Source organism: Balaenoptera musculus, chromosome 21, assembly GCF_009873245.2.
Source record: "Balaenoptera musculus isolate JJ_BM4_2016_0621 chromosome 21, mBalMus1.pri.v3, whole genome shotgun sequence".
Taxonomy (NCBI): Eukaryota; Metazoa; Chordata; class Mammalia; order Artiodactyla; family Balaenopteridae; genus Balaenoptera; species Balaenoptera musculus.
The window spans coordinates 30,259,848-30,279,045 of record NC_045805.1 but is presented as its reverse complement, the minus strand read 5'-3'; the positions used below and the strand labels follow the sequence as shown (position 1 = coordinate 30,279,045).

Below are 19,198 nucleotides of genomic sequence, written 5' to 3'. Positions count from 1 at the left end.
TGCTTGGATGTTGGAAAAAAGTAAATGTTGGGAAAGCCTTAATGGTCCCTTCTGAAAGGTGCCCTATTTCCATATATAGTTTCTAAGCAACATTCCTAATTAAGGGTTAACGAATGACAGTCAAACAGGAACGTGATTTTCCAGTACCAAGCCAAGGAAATAAAAAACTGGGTTGGCTATTACTTTGTTGATGAGTCTAACTTTCATGGGTATGTAAATGTTGAGAATGTTAAGTAATCTACATTGTAGGGTTCTACCTTACTTTTCAGTTTGCCTTTACATGTCTTAAACATATTTGAGTCTAGTACTTTGTGCATGAAGAAGTTAAGTTTTTGACTGGATTTAATTGAGTAGTTTTGACTTCCTTAATCAAGAAGTTTATTCTGTGTTTCCAAAGCTACAATGTAATAATTTGTGTAGATGTAACAATGATGAGAATGATGGTGGGATCCAGCAGTTTGCATCTTGGGAGAGTAGGATCGGGTGAGAGGCCTGCAGAGGATGAGCGAAGCGCTTGGAAATGTGTCATATTTGTGATTAGAGCGTATTGGACTTAACGCATCTTCAGATAGTGGTCCGTCATGGGAGAAGGAGTGAGAATGCTTTGCCAGTCGGTATTTATAAGAGGGTTCCTTTACCTGAAGGCGTTTTCTTCTGGGAGGAGATGAGTGGACAGATGTAGGAAGAAAAAGATGCATGTGTTAATACTTCCACCCATCGTGACTAACTGATTCCTGCCAACACATGAATCTTCAGGCACTTTTCTAGTAGATATTTGATATCTGTGGGCAGCCACTAGTAGAAGAAGAAGGGAAAAGGGCGGGAGGAGACAAAGCACAGGGCTTTAATGAATAGGCTTTCATTTGGGCAAAATTGAGCAGCTGGGCCTCCACAGCCTCTACTACGAAAACTGTTCCAGTAATACTGACTGTGTGTGTCTGTAAATCTCTTATATGTTATTTGTATCCAGAAATATGGAGAGTATCTCTTTAATGTGCTTCATAAACAATGGAAGATATTTAGAATACAGTACATGAAAAGTTATTAATTTCTGTATGTTTGCCATTGTTGGAAGCCGGAGTGACTGTAATGCCAGCATTGGCTCCTGTTCACGAGACATTTAAGGGATGTTGTGTTTCATCGGGTTGGAGGACAGGCCCTTCTTCCTTACTTCAGAACTTGGCTCTCACGTGGAGTGAGTGCCCTTTTAGGTCCCGGGGCGCAGGGGCCGTTTCTGGGTCCCTCATGGCCGTATTCCAAGAGCCAAGGACAGAGGCCGGCCTACGGAAGGTGTGCGGTAAATATTTGTGGAATGAGCAGATACTCTGGAATCCTCTCTCTGTTCCCACCTGTCGTGGAAATCCAAGTCCCCTCTAGGGGCAGGGCCACTGCAGGCTTGCCCTCTCCAGAGTCCTAGCTCACGGTGAGCCCTTTGAATGGTAGCTGTCTAAACCACATACTTTGGCATTTAATCTTTTATGGCTTTATATTGTTGCATGAGCGTTTCCTGTGTTTTGTTTCTCCACCCAAAATACAGGCTACTCGAGGGCAGGGAATACATGTTTACACAGGTCTGTGTTTGAGAACTTCCTTGTTCATCCAGTGTAATAATTTGTACCGAGTATGTTTATTTTTACCTATTGAGTGAATATTAGGTGCCATGGGGGGAACATCAGAAATATTCAAAATGTGGTCCCAGTCCTCGCGTAGGTAGTATTTCAGTTGGGCAAACGTTGTGTACACACGTGGAACAATACGAGAATTTGGAGTTACATAAAGCAAATAATGATAGCTAACATTGATGTAGTGCTTAAAATGTGCTTTTACATGTAAATGTATTCGACTCTCACAACAGTACTTTGACGTAGGTACAGTTATAATCCCATTTTTCACATGAGGAAACTGAGGCACAGGGAGGTAATTAAGTCACCTGCCCGAGACCACAATGTGAGTAGTAAGCAGGGAGGTGGGATATGAACCCAGGCAGCCTGGCTCTTGAGTCAGTGTGGGTTCTCTGGGGAGTTTTACTTTATCAAAGACAGAAAAGAGAGCTAAAAGTTGACCCTAGTTTCTCAGCTGTAAAGGAAGCTCTTTAAAAATTTCAAGGTAGCATACATGATGGCAGTGACTCTGAGCTGCAGAAACAATGCTGGATTTTCCAGGCAGAAGAGGTTGATAATGAAATGGTTGAGGGGACTGTATTTTGAAATGACTGAAGGCAAGAGGAGAAAAACCAAATTTTGAACCTCAAAGCTGAGGGGGACTAGGACCCTTGGTAGTTGTTGAATTCTAGGGCAGTGATTCACCAGGACAAAGGGCAGTGACTGCTTAAGATACTAATTCAGTGTCAAATAACTCATGTGAAAGAGCTCTTCTTTTTTCAACACTTTTAAACCCCTAGTGAATGCAATTTACCAGGATGGGAGCAATACTGAAGGCTTCTGGTGCCCATCTGTCCTTTTGCCTTGTCCTTTTGTGAAATCTTGACCCACTTTTTCAGCTTGTCTTGGACAGTAGAGCACACTCTTGGGGCCCAGAGGCCTCTTCCAACCAAGTAATATTTCTTTGGTGGAAAAAAACTTAACGGCACTGTTGGTTTGGTGACAAACCTGGAGTGAGGTCACTTTGAAGCCATGTGGACTTCGATGAGGGCCTGCAAACAAAATCCAGCAAGATGAAGGAATGTAGTATACTCTGAAAGCCCAGTTTTGTGTCCCTTTAGTCGGGAGCTGACAATATTATTTTGGGGGTGTTGGGCACCAACAGAGCCCATTGAATCCACATGACTCGGCCGATAGGGGAGCACACACGTCACCATACCCGCTGTCCAGGAATCAGAGGAGGAGGTGCCCTGGGGTGAAGCCTGGGCCACAGCCCCGGTTAGCAGCTCTGCAGGTACGGTGTTCTGAGTGACATGTCGCTTCTGCTGGGGAGGGGGGTGTGACCTTTGTCTTGGGGGCAGCTTTATAATTTGAGTAAGAAATGGCATGTTGCTGCTATCATTTTAACATCAGCTCATATTTTGGGATGGCCTGTCAGAGCAGCAGCTTATGACTGTGAATATCGTCCTGCAGTTGTGTTCTATTTAAATATCCGAGGATATAGTTGGGACAATTTGGGGTAAAAATAATCTCCATTGAAATGTTTAACCAATTGGCACGTTAGCCTTAATCTTAGTTTTGGCATCTTCTCTGAACGGGGGATTTTTAGGGAAGGAGAAAGTGACACAGTGATTCATTTGTCTTAAACCTATCAAGCTGGAGTAATGGCATCCCTACTGCCCTGTTTTATGACTCTTAGGGCTGTAGAGCTGCATCCTGAACATGACCTAGTGTGGTGGTTCTTTAAGTATGAGTGTAGACAGAATGGCCCAGGGTTCGTTATACAGTAACAGGAACAGATGCCTTAGCCTAATCCCAGAGGTTAGAGCTCTTTAGAGCTGGAGCTGGGCAGGCATCTGTATTTTAAGCCATCCTCAGGTGATCCTAGTACCCATCTCCCCATGTAAGAAGAACCAGCCCTGTATTTTATAGATGAGAAAATCAGGGCAAAGTCAAATGGCTTGCCTACAGCTGGTTCAGTGGTGTCAAGATTTTATCACCAGATAGTATGCAATTTCAGAATTTTATGGCTAGAAGAAAATTTCCAGGTCATCAGTTCTGTAGCATACTTTATAGCTCAGTATAAATCATGCTTGTTCATACCATTTCCAAATAAGATATGAACGCAGAGAAATAGTGTTTTCTCAAAGCCCATCTTCTATCCTGGCCATGGTAAACATCAAAACGTCAGTCACCAGAATTTCTTTACAATTTTAATAGATATTTTTTGTTAATTTCAGGAACAGTCAATTATTTGCAGTATTTTTTATTGTATAACCTGTGATGCCCTATAAAATTTTTTTGAAAATAGATTTAAAGTTGAAGTGAAGGATTGAAATTTTTTATCTGAGTTACTTATTTTTCAGTCTTAGCGAAAATGTAACACTGTGTGAGAATTTTCTCTACTTTATTAGTCTTTTTGTTTTTAAAATCTGATTGATTTTTAGCTTTTTTTTTTTTTTCAAGGCATCTTACCTTGGAAACAGCACAGCTTGGCTTCTGTGTCATCGCTGAGTTCAGAGAATCCTAGTTTCACCATGTCCTCAGTAGAAACCAGAGAACCAGGTTTGTTCCTTCAAGAAGTGTCCCAGTGCCTTGGAATTCAGCAGCTGTTTCCAGAAGTAAATAATCACGTCAGATGCCTGTGAATGGACTGTATGGCCGAGTGACCTGTTGTGATATTCATGGAAGAATGGTTTAAAAAAAGACACAAAACTGAAGAAAAGGCAAATTTCAAGAATCGGCCCAATGCCATTTAGGATTTTTGAGCAGCTGAAAGAAGATAGTTCTGCAAATACGAGCAACAAGACTCTAGCATATTTCTTTACATGTTTCTTACATTGTCTTTGTTAACCCATTGCTTTTGTGTATAATATTTGAGTTATTTTTCCCCTGCTGCTAAAGCTGGTAATCTGCTTACGATCAGAGTTTCAATCTGTGTGGATAGAGAAATAGTAGATACAATAGGAGAAATGGGAGCTTATAATAGGATGTTGGCCTTCAGAAATTGACTTTCACTGAAGAATTCCTCAAGGCGCGGAATGTTGAGAAACTGCTTCTTCTCAGTGATTGTTCAAAGCTTTGCGGCTTTAGGTTCATCTTCCTTTATCTTCCTCTCAGCCTCTGTGTGTGCCTGCTTTTTTTCTTGCACAGAGTTTTGGACCGAAAATCTGATGACTATATTTTTTCAGCTTAAAAATAAAGAGTTATATGAATTACAGCTTCATAAATAGACCTTTGGTACGGTAGCTTTTCTACCCTTGGTTATTTCCTAGGATTAAGAGTAGAATAATTTCCCTTCTTTTTCAGAATGGCTCTTCCTTATTGTTTTTATGTTCTTGTTAAGTGTTTTGTTTTCTCTGTTGTTTCTAGATGGAAATGAAGGATGATCTCTGTGTTCTGTTTTCAGTTATGTAGGAGTCAGAATAAGGTGGGTCGTAGAAATTTATAGGAAATTTGCATCTTTTCACTGTTATTGTTTTAACCCTGTGTTAAGCTTCCATCAGACTTTTTTTTTTTTTTTAGCAGTATTGATGTAAATGTCACCTTCTTACTCTGCCCTTTCTTTTTTAGGGCAGTAGTAAGAAGCAGGGATTTCTCCAAATACTGATAAGCACAGAGAGAGAAAAAGTGAGAGAGAGAGAAAGCTTTTGTGATTAATAAATAAAGCAGTTTGTCACTAAGGTCATTGATGTGTATGTGTCAGTGTGAAAATTAGTTTGTGGAACAATAAATGCTGGAGAGGGTGTGGAGAAAAGGGAACCCTCTTGCACTGTTGGTGGGAATGTAAATTGATACACCCACTATGGAGAACAGTATAGAGGTTCCTTAAAAAACTAAAAATAGAACTACCATGTGACCCAGCAATCTCACTACTGGGCATATACCCTGAGAAAACCACAATTCAAAAAGAGTCATGTACCACAATGTTCATTGCAGCTCTATTTACAATAGCCAGGACATGGAAGCAACCTAAATGTCCATCAACAGATGAATGGATAAAGAAGATGTGGCACATATACACAATGGAATATTACTCAGCCATAAAAGAAATGAAATTGAGTTATTTGTAGTGAGGTGGATGGACGTAAAGTCTGTCATACAGAGTGAAGTAAGTCAGAAAGAGAAAAACAAGTACCATATGCTAACACATATATATGGAATCTAAAAAAAAGGTTATGAAGAACCTAGGAACAGGACAGGAATAAAGATGCAGACGTAGAGAATGGACTTGAGGACACGGGGAGGGGGAAGGGTAAGCTGGGACAAAGTGAGAGAGTGGCATGGACATATATACACTACCAAATGTAGAATAGATAACTAGTGGGAAGCAGCCGCATAGCACAGGGAGATCAGTTGGTGCTTTGTGACCACCTAGAGGGGTGGGATAGGAAGGGTGGGAGGGAGACGCAAGAGAGGGGATATGGGGATATATGTATATGTATAGCTGATTCACTTTGTTATAAAGCAGAAACTAACACACCATTGTAAAGCAATTATACTCCAATAAAGATGTTAAAAAATAAGAATAATACAGGAGGGAGGAAATAGGTATGGATGAAACAAGTTGACAGAAAAAAAAAAGAAAGAAAATTAGTTTGTGGATTAGAGCTAAGATGGTTAACTGACATAAGTAAATTTTATTGTTTTCAGCTCTTCTTTTGCTACTGAGTCAGTTGACCTCATCAGTACTTTTCTCCTCTGGAGATTGTGGAAACCATTATTCTCAATCAAGTTTTACCCAGCAGAGAGAAACAGAAACAAAAGAACAGGTTTAAAAATTTAATTTAATATAGTGAAATTCCAGAAACCATTTGTCTTTTTTTTAATATTTCCTTTCCCAGAGGTTTCTTTTACTTTATCCTTGTTTTTGTCTTTCTACCCTACCTATTTATCACCTGGTCTCACTTTTACATTTTTCCTCATTTGTCCAGAATTTCTTGTTTGGTGTCTTTGCATTTTGCCTCCTTCCTTCCTTTTTCTATGACTCAGTCTCCCATTGAAAATGCTGTCTGTTCCTTGGGCACGCCTCCATCCTCGCCGGCCCCGCCGTTCTTTCTTGTCCCCTCTTGTAATTCAGTTCCTGTCCTCTCGCCCCTGCCTGGTTCCTCCTCGCCTCTGCTCACTTCTGTCACCTCCCGTCGGTGATGACCTCTCCTCCACCACCTCCGTCTGCTTCTGTCTGTAGAGCTCACTGATCTGTCACGGCTTTCATGGAGCTCTGATTCCTGCTCAGCCCTACATTTATGCTGTTTTCTTCCTGTACCTTTTGTGCATTTGCTCCGTGAGCTCTTTTTCTGTTTTCCTTGTCCCTGGGTGGCAGGTATTTCTAGACGGATTTGTTGTCTCTATTTGCGTAGAACACAGGTCCTTGCTGTGTATTTCCTGGGTAGCCAGGATGAATCAATTATTATTAACTTTTCTTGGAACATTGAGCTTCCTGTGTTTTCTGCTTCTAAGAATTAGATTGGTATTCTAGAAGACTAATATTACTTTAAAGAGAGGAGAGTCATATGATTTTAACATATGATTTTAACATTTTTAACTCTTTATTCAAGAGTTCATGCCATTTCACTTCACTGCCTTGTCTTGAAAAATTAAAGAAGACAGACATCCAAAGCAGGTTTGGGGGTAGGGGTGGGTGGAGGATGAGAAGAGAAAGATAAATACCACAAAAGGACTCGCAGTCAATTTCTATAACTGGAAGGGGAACAGAAACCACAAACCGCAGACTCTAAGATTTAGTAGGTAAAAGGTCCCCTAAAAGAATAAAAAGTATCAGTAATTCTGTTAACTAATCTGAGTACCAAGTCATCTGTATTTTTATATGTTCCTTGAAGTTCCAGGACTTTAATAACAAAACAGATACTTAATCTTTTAAATATTCATTTTATTTTGAGAGACTTGTTGTCTCCTTAAGTATTAACCTGTGTCATTTTGTAATTACACTGTACCAGTCTCCAAATGTCATGAATAACCAACCCTGTTAGTTTCTTGTGTAGGAAAGCATATAAATTGTGTGGTCTTGCCCCTCTGGACTCTGGAGTCGTGTTGTAATGAAAAGGTAGCTTTTTGGCAAAATCTTAACGTTCTGCTGTTGATGGTTTACACTGTCGTATATTTTTCCTTCATTCTTGCATGCACTATGAGTGTCATGCTGTCCTGTAATTTCGTTTTGTGCAGTGAACTACTGGAGGTGGACTAATGTGAGTGCAGATGCAGCTTTATTCAACGTGAAGAAGAAAAACTCTATATGCCACATAATGTAGTGTCTAAAGGCTATGTTAAGAACAACCCTACAGATTCAGGCTGATCATATTGAATCTCCTTTCTGCCTGCGTCTGCCCTCCTTGAGGTAGTGGTTGGCAGGTATCTTGAAGCTGGTTCTGTAATGTTCACCACCCATGAGCAGCTAGCAGAATCAACATCAGAACCACTGTTAAGTACTAGCAAGAAATGCATGCAGATGTGCTAAATACAGGACTGTGTTCTGGGATTACAGAGATAAGGTGTGAGCCATTCTCTCCGGAAGCTCATCATTGAGTAGGAAATGTTGATAAGTGAACGACTGCAATACAGAGATTAATTGGGAGAGTCAGAAAGTAGAGGTCAAAAACCTCAAAAAGTCAGATATAATGTGTAGGTAACGGGGGATGTGCGTGTGTGTGTATTGCGATTATGAAGTAATTGCTGGTCTCTCCTTATTACCTGTGTGAACTGGGCAACTTACTGAAAGCACTCAGGCTCAGTGTCTTCACTTTGAGATGGTGATAATTGTCTAGTAATGTTACACGGATTAAATGAGGTAATATATACGAGGTGCCAGTATGGTCCATTATTCAGTTATTGTTTAAAAATTGGAGAAGGAAACACCCGGTAGAGAACACTGCAGATGAGCATACTCTTATTATGTAGATAATGTTGCTGCCCCACGTGCTTGGAATTCCCATTTCAAATTTGCTTTTATAGTTTTCAGGAAAACTTAACCTTACTAAAAACCTTGTAGTCAATCCCCTCCTTTTTTTTAACCAAAAGAAGCTTATTTCGCTTAGTCTACTTGCCAGTTGTAGTTCTCAGTGACGGTGATTTCTTCCCATACATCACATCCATTCTCAAACTTAAAATTTGCTACAGTTAAGTATATTTGACAGAAATATGCCACAGGTTTTAAAGTGTTTAGCTAGAATGACATCACTGGGCTAGGTCTCCGTAACAACTGCTCTCAGGGAAATTGGAGTAAGATTTATTGGATACAGACGCTTTGGAGTGTGTTATAAAATCCGTCTTTGTAGAGTTGTAATCACAACACTGGGTTATATATACGAACCTAAATTTAGTTCCTGGATTATATCTATGTTTTTGTTATTTTAAAAGCTGTTTAAATTAACTTCTTTTAGCAGAACCAAACTGAACAGTCTGCATTTTCTAGTGTAGTAGAAAAAATTGGCACAGTGATTTAATATTATTTTGCTTATATTATGGTTGATTAATTTCTTTAAAATCTGGGTCTATGTCCTAGACCATAGGATAAACCAGGCCGGGTAAACTTTTCACTTGAAACAAATGATTCTTCTGTTCTGGGTTGTTGAGTCTTGTTATAAAAGTCCACTAATTCATAGCATGATTAGACTTGTCTATTCTGTCATAATTTTGTGTATTATAAGTGTTGTATTTGGGGTAATTTTTAAATATCAATATTGGGATAGAACTACCAGCCCAGAATTTTGATCAAAATATATGTCTTGTCTAAAGCATCTTTAAAGTTCCTTATTTACAGTCAAGGGATTTAAATCAGTTTAGTTTGTATTTTATGGCTGGTGTTAATTTGTATTGATGTTATATTCATTTCCATAGCAAGGGAGACTTGGTGCATTAATATTCCAAAGTTTAGTTTAAGCTGGCTGTGATTAGACAAGTGGCTTTCACTTGTATTCTCTGGAAGATTCTCCACAGCAGTCCTGTGGGCATGTTAACACGTTTAATCACCCTAATGAATGTCTAGTTAGCAGAGGGCTTTGGGACATCACAGCAGATGGCGTAGAACGAGCTGAGGTGTTGGTTTTGTCTTTCAGTGCTCCATGTTATATACTTTGAGAAATGAAATTTTTTTCTGATAGTGTTCTGATTTTTCTTGGATTTTTGTATATTATTGATAACAACAACAATTACCATTATGGAGCCTCAGTAGGGCCAGGCTCTTGACATACATCGAACTCTTTGCTACTAGTCAGGTAATTTTCTAATAAAATTTGAGGTTATGAAATACATTTATGTAATATACATTTATGTATTATGTGCAATATGTGTTTATATTGATAAATAAATAGGCAGATAAATGTTAGGGCAGTTCTGCAGATGCATAGGTTTGTGGTGAGTGTTACATCTCCCCACTGTGAAAGTGAGGATGTTGAGGGAGGTTATTGAGCTGCGCAAGGTCACACAGACAGTAACTGGTGAAACCAGGATTGTGCTCCAGGTCTGATGTAATCCCATGCTTTCAATCACTTTTCTGTTCTGCCTTTAAAATATTTCCCTTGAAAAAGTAAAGTTTAGCTGTTTTATAAATGCATCTTATTTTGAGCTAAGGTGGTCTCTATTAATTCTATGCTGTACAGCTACTTTTTCCCAAAAATAAAACAACTGTGTTCTTGACCGTGGGAGTAATGAGGCTCAGTGTTAAAAGTAACCAATGCTTAGTGGAAAAACAAAACCAAATACTATGGAAAAGTATAAAGGAGGTGGTGAAAATCACTAGATATGTGGTTTGGTGTATGGTTGGTCTTCCAGACTTTTTGGTGTATAAATACATATATGTATATTTTTTTTTATAAATTTATTTATTTTATTTATTTATTTTTGGCTGTGTTGGGTCTTCGTTGCTGTGTGCGGGCTTTCTCTAGTTGCGGCGAGCGGGGGCTACTCTTCATTGCGGTGCGCAGGCTTCTCATTGCGGTGGCTTCTCTTGCTGTGGAGCACGGGCTCTAGGCGCATGGGCTTCAGTAGTTGTGGCACTTGGGCTCAGTAGTTGTGGCTCACGGGCTCTAGAGCGCAGGCTCAGTAGCTGTGGCGCACGAGCTTAGTTGCTCTGCGGCATGTGGGATCTTCCCGGACCAGGGCTCGAACCCGTGTCCCCTGCATTGGCAGGCGGATTCTTAACCACTGCGCCACCAGGGAAGCCCCATATATGTATATTTTTAAAGCAAAAATAGATTCATAACATGCATGTTGTTTAGTAATTCTTCTTTCATTTATTATATATTGGCCATCATTCCACAGCATTATAAGTTTACATCTTCATGAAAATTTTTCTTTTTCATTTTTTAAAAATAATCTTTTTATTTTAGAACAGTTTTGGGTTTATGGAAAATCGCAGAGCTGGCGCAAAGAGTTCCCTGTTTCCCTGATCATTAACATCTTACCTTAGTGTGGTGTGTTTGTCAGAACTAATGAGCCAGCATTGATAGATGGTTATTAACCGAAGTCCATGCTTCCTCAGATTTCCTTACGTTTTACCTCCTGTCTTTTTGTGTTCCAGGATCCTGTCCAGGATTCCATACTTCAGTCCTCAGGTCTCCTTCGGCTCTCCGTGCCTGTGACAGTTTCTTACAGACTTTTCTTGTTTTTTATGACTTGGACAGTTTGGGGGCATACTAGTCAGCTGTTGTAGAGTGTCCCTCAACTGGGGTTTGGCTGGTGTTCTTCTCACGGTTCGACTGGGGTTGTGTGTTTGGGGGAGAGAGACCCCTGGGGCCAAGAGCCGTTTTCATCCCATCGTTTCAAGGGTGCCTGCTGTCTGTGTGACGTTGACCTTGGTATCCTGACTGAGGCGGCGCTTGTCAGGTGTCTGTACTGCAAAGTTACTCTCTCTTTCTCCCCTTCGCATCTGTGCTCTTGGGAAGAAGGCAGCACCCACGTCAGGAGTCGGGGGCCATGCTCCACCTCTTTGGGGCGGGGCAGGGGACCTGCCTACAGTGTTTGGAATTCTGCAGCCCAGGAGCTTTGTCTGTTCTCCCCAGGTATTCATTTATCCAGTCGTTTACTTATATCAGTGTAGACCAGTGGGTATTTATACTTGTGTTATAATCTGACACAACACTACTGTATTGCTCAAATTGTTCCAGCTTTGGCTATCTGGAGAGCTTTCAGCTGGTTCCTGTCTCCCTTTGCCATACCCTGTTATTGTGGGTTCTTGTCTTCCTTTTTTTACATAGCTGCTTGGTATTCCACTGTAAGAGTACACCATAATATATTTAATCCCTCTTTAATGATAATTTAGGTATCAGATTTCTCACCATTGTAAACAAGCCTGTGATGAACAGTCTTCAAAAACTGTATTTATGAAAATATTCTTTGATCATTCAGGAGAAGTTGCCGTGTTAAAAGGACTGCCCATTTTACATTTTAGGTGTCCCTGAATCTTTCTTAAGGATATTTAAGCAGATTTCTGAGGAGTGAGCATTTCCACCTGACCTGGGAAAACAGTGATGTGTTTATCACTGTAGTTGCCTCCCTTCTTTTTGCTTTTTTTCATGTGATCAGGGCTGGTGGTGCAGGTGGCACCAATGGTCCTAAAAGCTGCTTTGAGAATTAATCTTCGTGTCCCTATCACCCAGCTTTATCTGTCAGCTTGTGGCCAATCTTGTTTAAAACTGCCACCCACTAGCCCCCCCGACCCCCCCCCCTTATTATTTGCATTGAATTTATGGATGGAGTGATAAAGGGCAGAAAGTTTCCTTTTGCTTTTTCTAAGCCATACTGAAGCCAACCTTAACTGCATTATTGTATTTAAAACTATTTTATTGCAAATAAATATTCATCTTGCTAGCCCCTGTTGTTCATTGTATGAGGATTCTGGTTTTATTCTAACCTCATTCAGACTATCCTGCCTGGCATTTGACGAGATTGCAAGCTTTCCCTTTTCTTTCATGAATAGGCTTTGTGACAGTCAATCAGCTTTATTTCCCCCCATCTTGAGTGCCTTATTTGTATTATTTCCGAATTTTGGCTCCCTCTTATCTACCTGTTTCCATTCAGCGAGCACCTTTTAAAGAGGAGAAATCAATGTTACTCTTCTTCTCATTTCTAAGAAAAAGTTTAAAAGATAAATAAAAAATAACCACAGTTTCAAATACATCTGTGGTCAAGTGCATTCAGTTATCCAGGGCTGATGTGTATTGTGGATTTAAGTTCTTGGAAGACACACTGTTCAGCAGGTATGCTGTGGGCATATTTAAGATTTTACGTCTGTAGTATTTCACCTACTCTACCTATATATTAAGCTACTCTTTAAACCCTTCTTAGTACAATAATCATCCTCTTTGCTTTGAGATGGTCTTAACTTCGACGTCGTTGCTCCTTGCTGTCTGTGTGACCTTGATTGAATTTCTTGCCTTTCTGTTCGCTCATCTGAAAAGTGAGGCTGTCTAGCAGCCGCCACCTCACTGGGCCGAGCGTTGAGTTGAATGAGATCAGCTGTAGTGCCTGGTGCGTGATAAACGCTCAGTAAATATCATTCGTCATCTTTTCCTCTCCAGCCATCTGGTATATCTCCCGTTACTTGTTTATACCTTCACTTAGATGAAGAAAAACGGTTTATTGTAAGTAAGTCACCACCTTCATGATTCCCTCAAACTTGTTTTAAACTTTTTGTTTTGAAATGGTTAGATTCACAGGAAGTTGTAAAAATACAGAGAGTTCCCGTGTATTCTTCACCCAGTTTCCCCCAGAGGCAACTGGTACCAGAACAAAAGCGGAAAATAGACCCCGGTACTATCCACAGAGCTTATTCAGATTTCTCCAGTTTTACATGCACTGTGTGTGTGTGTGTGTGTGTGACTGTTTGTGGGTGTGTATGTATATGTGGTGTGTGTGTGTATATGTGGTGTGTGTGTGACTATATGTGGGTGTGTGTGTATATGTGGTGTGTGTGTGTGTGACTGTGTGGGTGTGTATGTATATGTGGTGTGTGTGTGTGACTGGGTGTGTATGTATATGTGGGGGGTGTGTGTGACTATGGGTGTGTATGTATATGTGGGGGGTGTGTGTGACTATGTGTGGGTGTGTGTGTGTGTGTGACTGGGTGTGTATGTATATGTGGGGTGTGTGTGTGACTATGTGTGGGTGTGTATGTATATGTGGTGTGTGTGTGTGACTGTGGGTGTGTATGTATATGTGAGTTGTGTGTGTGTGTCTGTGACCATGTGTGGGTGTGTGTAACTGTGTGGGTGTGTATGTATATGTGGTGTGTGGTTGCGTGACTATGTGTGTGTGTGTGTGTGTGGCTATGTGTGGGTGTGTATGTATATGTGCTGTGTGTGTGTGACTGTGGGTATGTATATGTGGTGTGTGTGGGTGTGACTGTGTGTATGTATATGTGGTGTGTGTGTGAGACTGGGTGTGTATGTATATGTGGTGTGTGTGTGTATGTATATGTGGGGTGTGTGGGTGTGACTTTGTGGGTGTGTATGTATATGTGAGGTGTGTGTGTGTATATGTGGGGTGTGTGTGTGACTATGTGTGGGTGTGTATGTATATGTGGTGTGTGTGTGTGACTGTGGGTGTATATGTATATGTGGTGTGTGTGTGTGTGACTATGTGTGGGTGTGTATGTATATGTGGGATGTGTGTCTGTGACCATGTGTTGGTGTGTGTAACTGTGTGGGTGTGTATGTATATGTGGTGTGTGTGTGTGTGACTGTGTGGGTGTGTATGTATATGTGGTGTCTGTGTGTGTGGCTATGTGTGGGTGTATATGTATATGTGGGGGGTGTGTGTGTGTGTGTGACTGTGTGGGTGTGTATGTATATGTGGTGTGTGTGTGTGACTATGTGTGGGTGTGTATGTATATGTGGGGGGTGTGTGTGTGTCTGTGACCATGTGTGGGTGTCTGTGTGTAACTATGTGTGGGTGTGTATGTATATGTGGGATGTGTGTCTGTGACCATGTGTTGGTGTGTGTAAGTATATGTGGTGTGTGTGGGTGTGACTGTGTGGGTGTGTATGTATATGTGGTGTGTGTGGGTGTGACTGTGTGGGTGTGTATGTATATGTGGTGTGTGGGTGTGACTGTGGGTGTGTATGTATATGTGGTGTGTGTGTGTGACTGTGGGTGTGTGTGTATATGTGGGGTGTGTGTGTGTGACTATATGTGGGTGTGTATGTATATGTGGTGTGTGTGTGTGTGACTGGGTGTGTATGTATACAGTGTGTGTGTGACTGGGTGTGTATGTATATGTGGTGTGTGTGTGTGAGGCTGTGGGTGTGTATATATATGTGGTGTGTGTATGTGTGACTGTGGGTGTGTATGTATATGTGGTGTGTGTGTGTGAGAGACTATGTGTGGGTGTGTATGTATATGTGGGGGTGTGTGTTGTGACTGGGTGTGTGTGTGACTGTGTGTGGGTGTGTATGTATATATGGTGTGTGTGTGTGACTGTGTGGGTGTGTATGTATATGTGGTGTGTGTGTGTGACTGTGTGGGTGTGTATGTATATGTGGTGTGTGTGTGTGTGACTATGTGTGGGTGTGTATGTATATGTGGCCTGTGTGTGTGTGTGTGTGTGTGTGTGTGCAGTTCCATCATGTGTAGATCTGTGTAACCACCACCACAACCAGGATACACAACTGACCCATCAACTCAAGGCTTCTTGCTACCTCTTTATAACCTTCCCTCTACCCACCAACCCTTGGTAACCACTAACGTGTTCTCCAGCTTTATAATTTCGTCATTTTGAGACTATTATATAAATGGAATCATGCAGCATGTGACCTTTTGAGATTGGCTTTTTTAATTCGGCATAATGCCCTGGAGATCCCTTCATGCTGTTGCATGTATCAGTAGTTTGTTCCCTTTTATTGCTGAGTACTGGCATGGTATGGATGTATCACAGTTTAACCTTTTGTCTTTTGGAAGGACATTTGGGTGGTTTCCAGTTTGGGGCTGTTACAGATAAAGCTGTTGTGAGCATTTGTATACAGGTGTTTTGTGTGGACCTGAGTTTTCATTTCAGTAGGATAAATGCTTAGGAGTGCAATTCCTGGATCAAAACTCCTTTGATGGACCGTTGTAAGCTTCTTTGAAAATGCATGCTAATGCCGTCCACACTTGTAGATATATATATATAAAGGCAATTATTTGTTAATACCAGCCACTATAAATAATATAAATAATATACATTGTCCTTTGCTTAAACTATCTTTCTGTATAAATTGCGGCATGCGTCCAAAGTATAGAATTCTGTCTTTTTTGTACTGTAATGTGATATGTACTAAATAAATATTTCATTTTGTTAATGAATCCCCTTTCATACTTTATTAAAAATTTTCTTGGGCATATAATTGTTCTCAGATACTAAATTTGAATGAGGGAGATAGTTCATGCAATGGTTTTTCATTTTATCAATTTTCTGCGATGTGGTAGAGCTGAATTTTTAAAAATACTTAGAGTAGCGCAAAAAACCAGGAAGTCCATTAATTGACTAATGTCTGGCAAAATTTCAGATAATCGGTAGAATAGTGCTGGCACTTTTGCTTTCCAACATAATGATTGGCATCCTAAGATGTTTCATAAAATCATTTTCTCCAAAGTTTATAATAAATGATAAGTTATTATTCAGGTAAAGCTACAAATACTCTTTTGACATGTGAAGGGTCCTTAATTGTGGTAGCCATGGATTTACGTAACTTTATTTAATTTGGGCATCAAAAGTCCACATAAGGACGATATGAATTATAGACGGGGGACAGTGTCAGCTGGTTGATCGGTTTTGGCTTTCCCAAATGTAGCCTTAAAATAACTGATAAAGAAAAAGCTCTTTGTAAAAGATTGGAAGAAAGGAAGGAAGAGAATGAACTGTAAAAAGCAGTGGTTCTTAACTCTGTCTGAATTATCTAGTTAGCTTTAAAAACGAAACAAGTACCTACACCCAGGCCAGTTAACTTAGAATCTCTGGAAGTGGCTACCAGGCATGGTAGTTTTAAAAAATGCTTCCAGGTAATTCTGATGTTTAGCCAAGGTTGAGAACCCCTGAACCAACAGGAATGGCATCTCTGCTCATATGTCTTCACCTTAGAATTTGCTAGTGTTTGTGCTTCGTGCATCCATCTCCTGCGTATTGGACTAATGTGGATTCCGCATACCTTTCTTTTATTTACGGCTCTGCTGAGGTGCGTATTTTCCTAAGGGGGAAAATAATCACACTTGTGAATTGTGGACACATTTACTCTACAAAACACAGCTTTACTCTGTATTACAGAAGAGTGCCTGTGACATGGAATCAAGTACCCCAAACAGTGAAAAACTCAGAATCACTGAAAAGTCAAAAAGGAAGTTAGATTTCGTCCAAGGTATACTGTGGGTGGGAATCTTTTGGAAAAATTAGGCATTTAGAAAACCTGCCTGGGACTTCCCTGGCGGTCCAGTGGTTAAGACTCCACGCTTCCATTGCGCGGGGCACGGGTTCAATCCCTGATCCGGGAACTAAAATCCTGCATGCCGTGGGGTGCAGCCAAAGAAAAAGAAAACCTGCCTGGAGTGTTGGGATGAGAGAGCTGAGTCTATTTATAGATCCTATTGTCAGCTTTATTTAGTTTCTTTTCTTTTTAAAATTTATTACTTTGCAAAAGCAGCATTTGCTTGTAACAAGTGAAATTATACAAGGATGAACAAAGAAAAAAAGAATTCATCCCCCACCCATGTTCACAGATGTGAATTCTTCCACACCTTTTCCTGTATCCAGAAAAGTATGTTTAAGAATGTAAGGTTTGTCGGGTTTTTTTGCTTTTTAACTAGGATCATACTCAATATATTATTCTGAAGCTTGCTTTTTCTCCTTAATATATCATGGATATTTCTCCAGGTCAAGAGATCAGCTCTAACTCTTGTTTCCAAAAAATGAATTAAAATTTTCAATATACCATAATTTATTCAACCATTTCCCTGCAGATGGATATTCAGGATGTTCCTCCCCACACACTTTTTTTTTGCCACTACAAACAGTGACGCAACACGTATCTTTGTATGTATAACTTTAGGTGCTTGTGCTTTTGTGTCTAAAATATTCTTAAAACCTGTGGTTTGGTTTTGGGCAGATTTCTTAGTTTCTGGATATCTTCTCTGATAGAATTAGTGAGTTAAGGTCAGTTGAATTCCAGTTAATTGGCTTCTTCTGGGTATTAAGTTGGGCATTAGATAGCAGAATCAATTATTTTAGAAATGGATCTGAATGAATTCTAGTGACCATAGGTGTTTTTCATAGGTCCTAGGATTCCTAACGTTTCACCTTGAACAGGCCAATGGATGGGCTTCATGGGGGTCCAGGAATCATTTGATATTGACTGCAAAACTGTGTACATTTTCTGGCTTTCATCAGATTTTCAACAGGGCTGTTGCCTCAAGGAAGGCTGACATCAACCTAGGAGAGATGACTAATACCACACGTAGCAGACTGGATTCAGAATAATCTGAATAGGTGGTGGTAATGTTCTAAAACCAGCAAGATGAAGTAGCCTCAGGATGAACCATCTGCAGGAGTTGAGGACTGCCCCACATGCACCTGAGACAAAAACGAGCCATGAGTTTATTTGGCCACAGGCTTCTGTGAGCCTCTCTGTGATGCAGCTGCTGAAAATAGATGTTAGAGCACACCTGGTGAATGTGTTTACTCCTGTGACCCATGCTTAGGTGAGACATTAGCAGGGGAGGGAGACCGGTGGTGGGCTGAGAAGTGCAGTCACGGGAGGAAGCACCGGAGGAGGAGTTGGGTGGTCGGAGCAGAAGGAGAGGGTGTTGAAGAGCGATGTGCATTGGGGACGGGCAGGACCGGAAGGTGGTGTGGAGAGCTGGTGCGTGTGGACGCACAAGTGCGCAGTAAATATGTGAAGGCGTGGACATCACAAGGCAAAGGATCGTGACCTGCTCTCAGCTCTGGTGAGAGTTCCCCAGTGATGGGGTGGGTGCCCTGGAGAGTCATGACTTCAAGCCTATGATGGGGGACCAGGACAGGGGCTGTAGAAGGAATTCCTGCTCTAAGTGAAAGGTTGTACCATAGGACTTCAAAACCCTTTTAATTGGATTGTCATGTTTCTTCTCCCAGGTGCTTGAATTCCAAAACAGGAGAAAATTCTAGGATAATATTGTAGGCTCTTTTAAAGTACTTTTATAGAGGGGATGGTTTTAACTCAAAGGCTACATGATTGCCAGTACAGGTGTTTCAAAGGTGCTGAAATGTTGAAATATAACAGGTTTTTATCTGAAACTTGCGGCACATAAGTTATTCCACTGTTAAACCTGAAGTAACTAGTCTAGGCCTGTAGTGTGTGGTTTAAGACTTTATTTTTGTTTCTTTAGAGAGGAGAAAAGCCACATTCTTTTCATGCTGCAAAAAGAGAGTAAAAAAGGAAATTTCACCACTTCCTGGCTTCATTGTGGCCTCCGGAAACATAGGACACTATCTTCATTAGACTAATTGTTTTGAATCCTGACTCAGATGATAATAACACTGCCTGGAATTTGTGTCTTGCTTGTTGTCTGCACAGGCCTGCACCCAAGTCTGCATACTGCCCTGTGAAGATGTAGCTCTGATATTTCACTTGGGTGAG

The 19,198-nt window shown here is 40.7% G+C and overlaps 2 long non-coding RNA genes across 3 annotated transcripts in view; one reads left to right on the top strand and one right to left on the bottom strand.

Moving 5' to 3' along the window:
* LOC118887903 overlaps positions 1-19,198 on the bottom strand; it is a 298,244-nt gene that overhangs the window by 243,383 nt on the left and 35,663 nt on the right. The gene's annotated exons all lie outside the window — the stretch shown is intronic.
* LOC118887901 lies at positions 662-4,849 on the top strand. The gene is made up of 2 exons (XR_005018198.1): positions 662-2,895; positions 4,068-4,849. It is a non-coding gene; the product is annotated as an uncharacterized LOC118887901 (long non-coding RNA).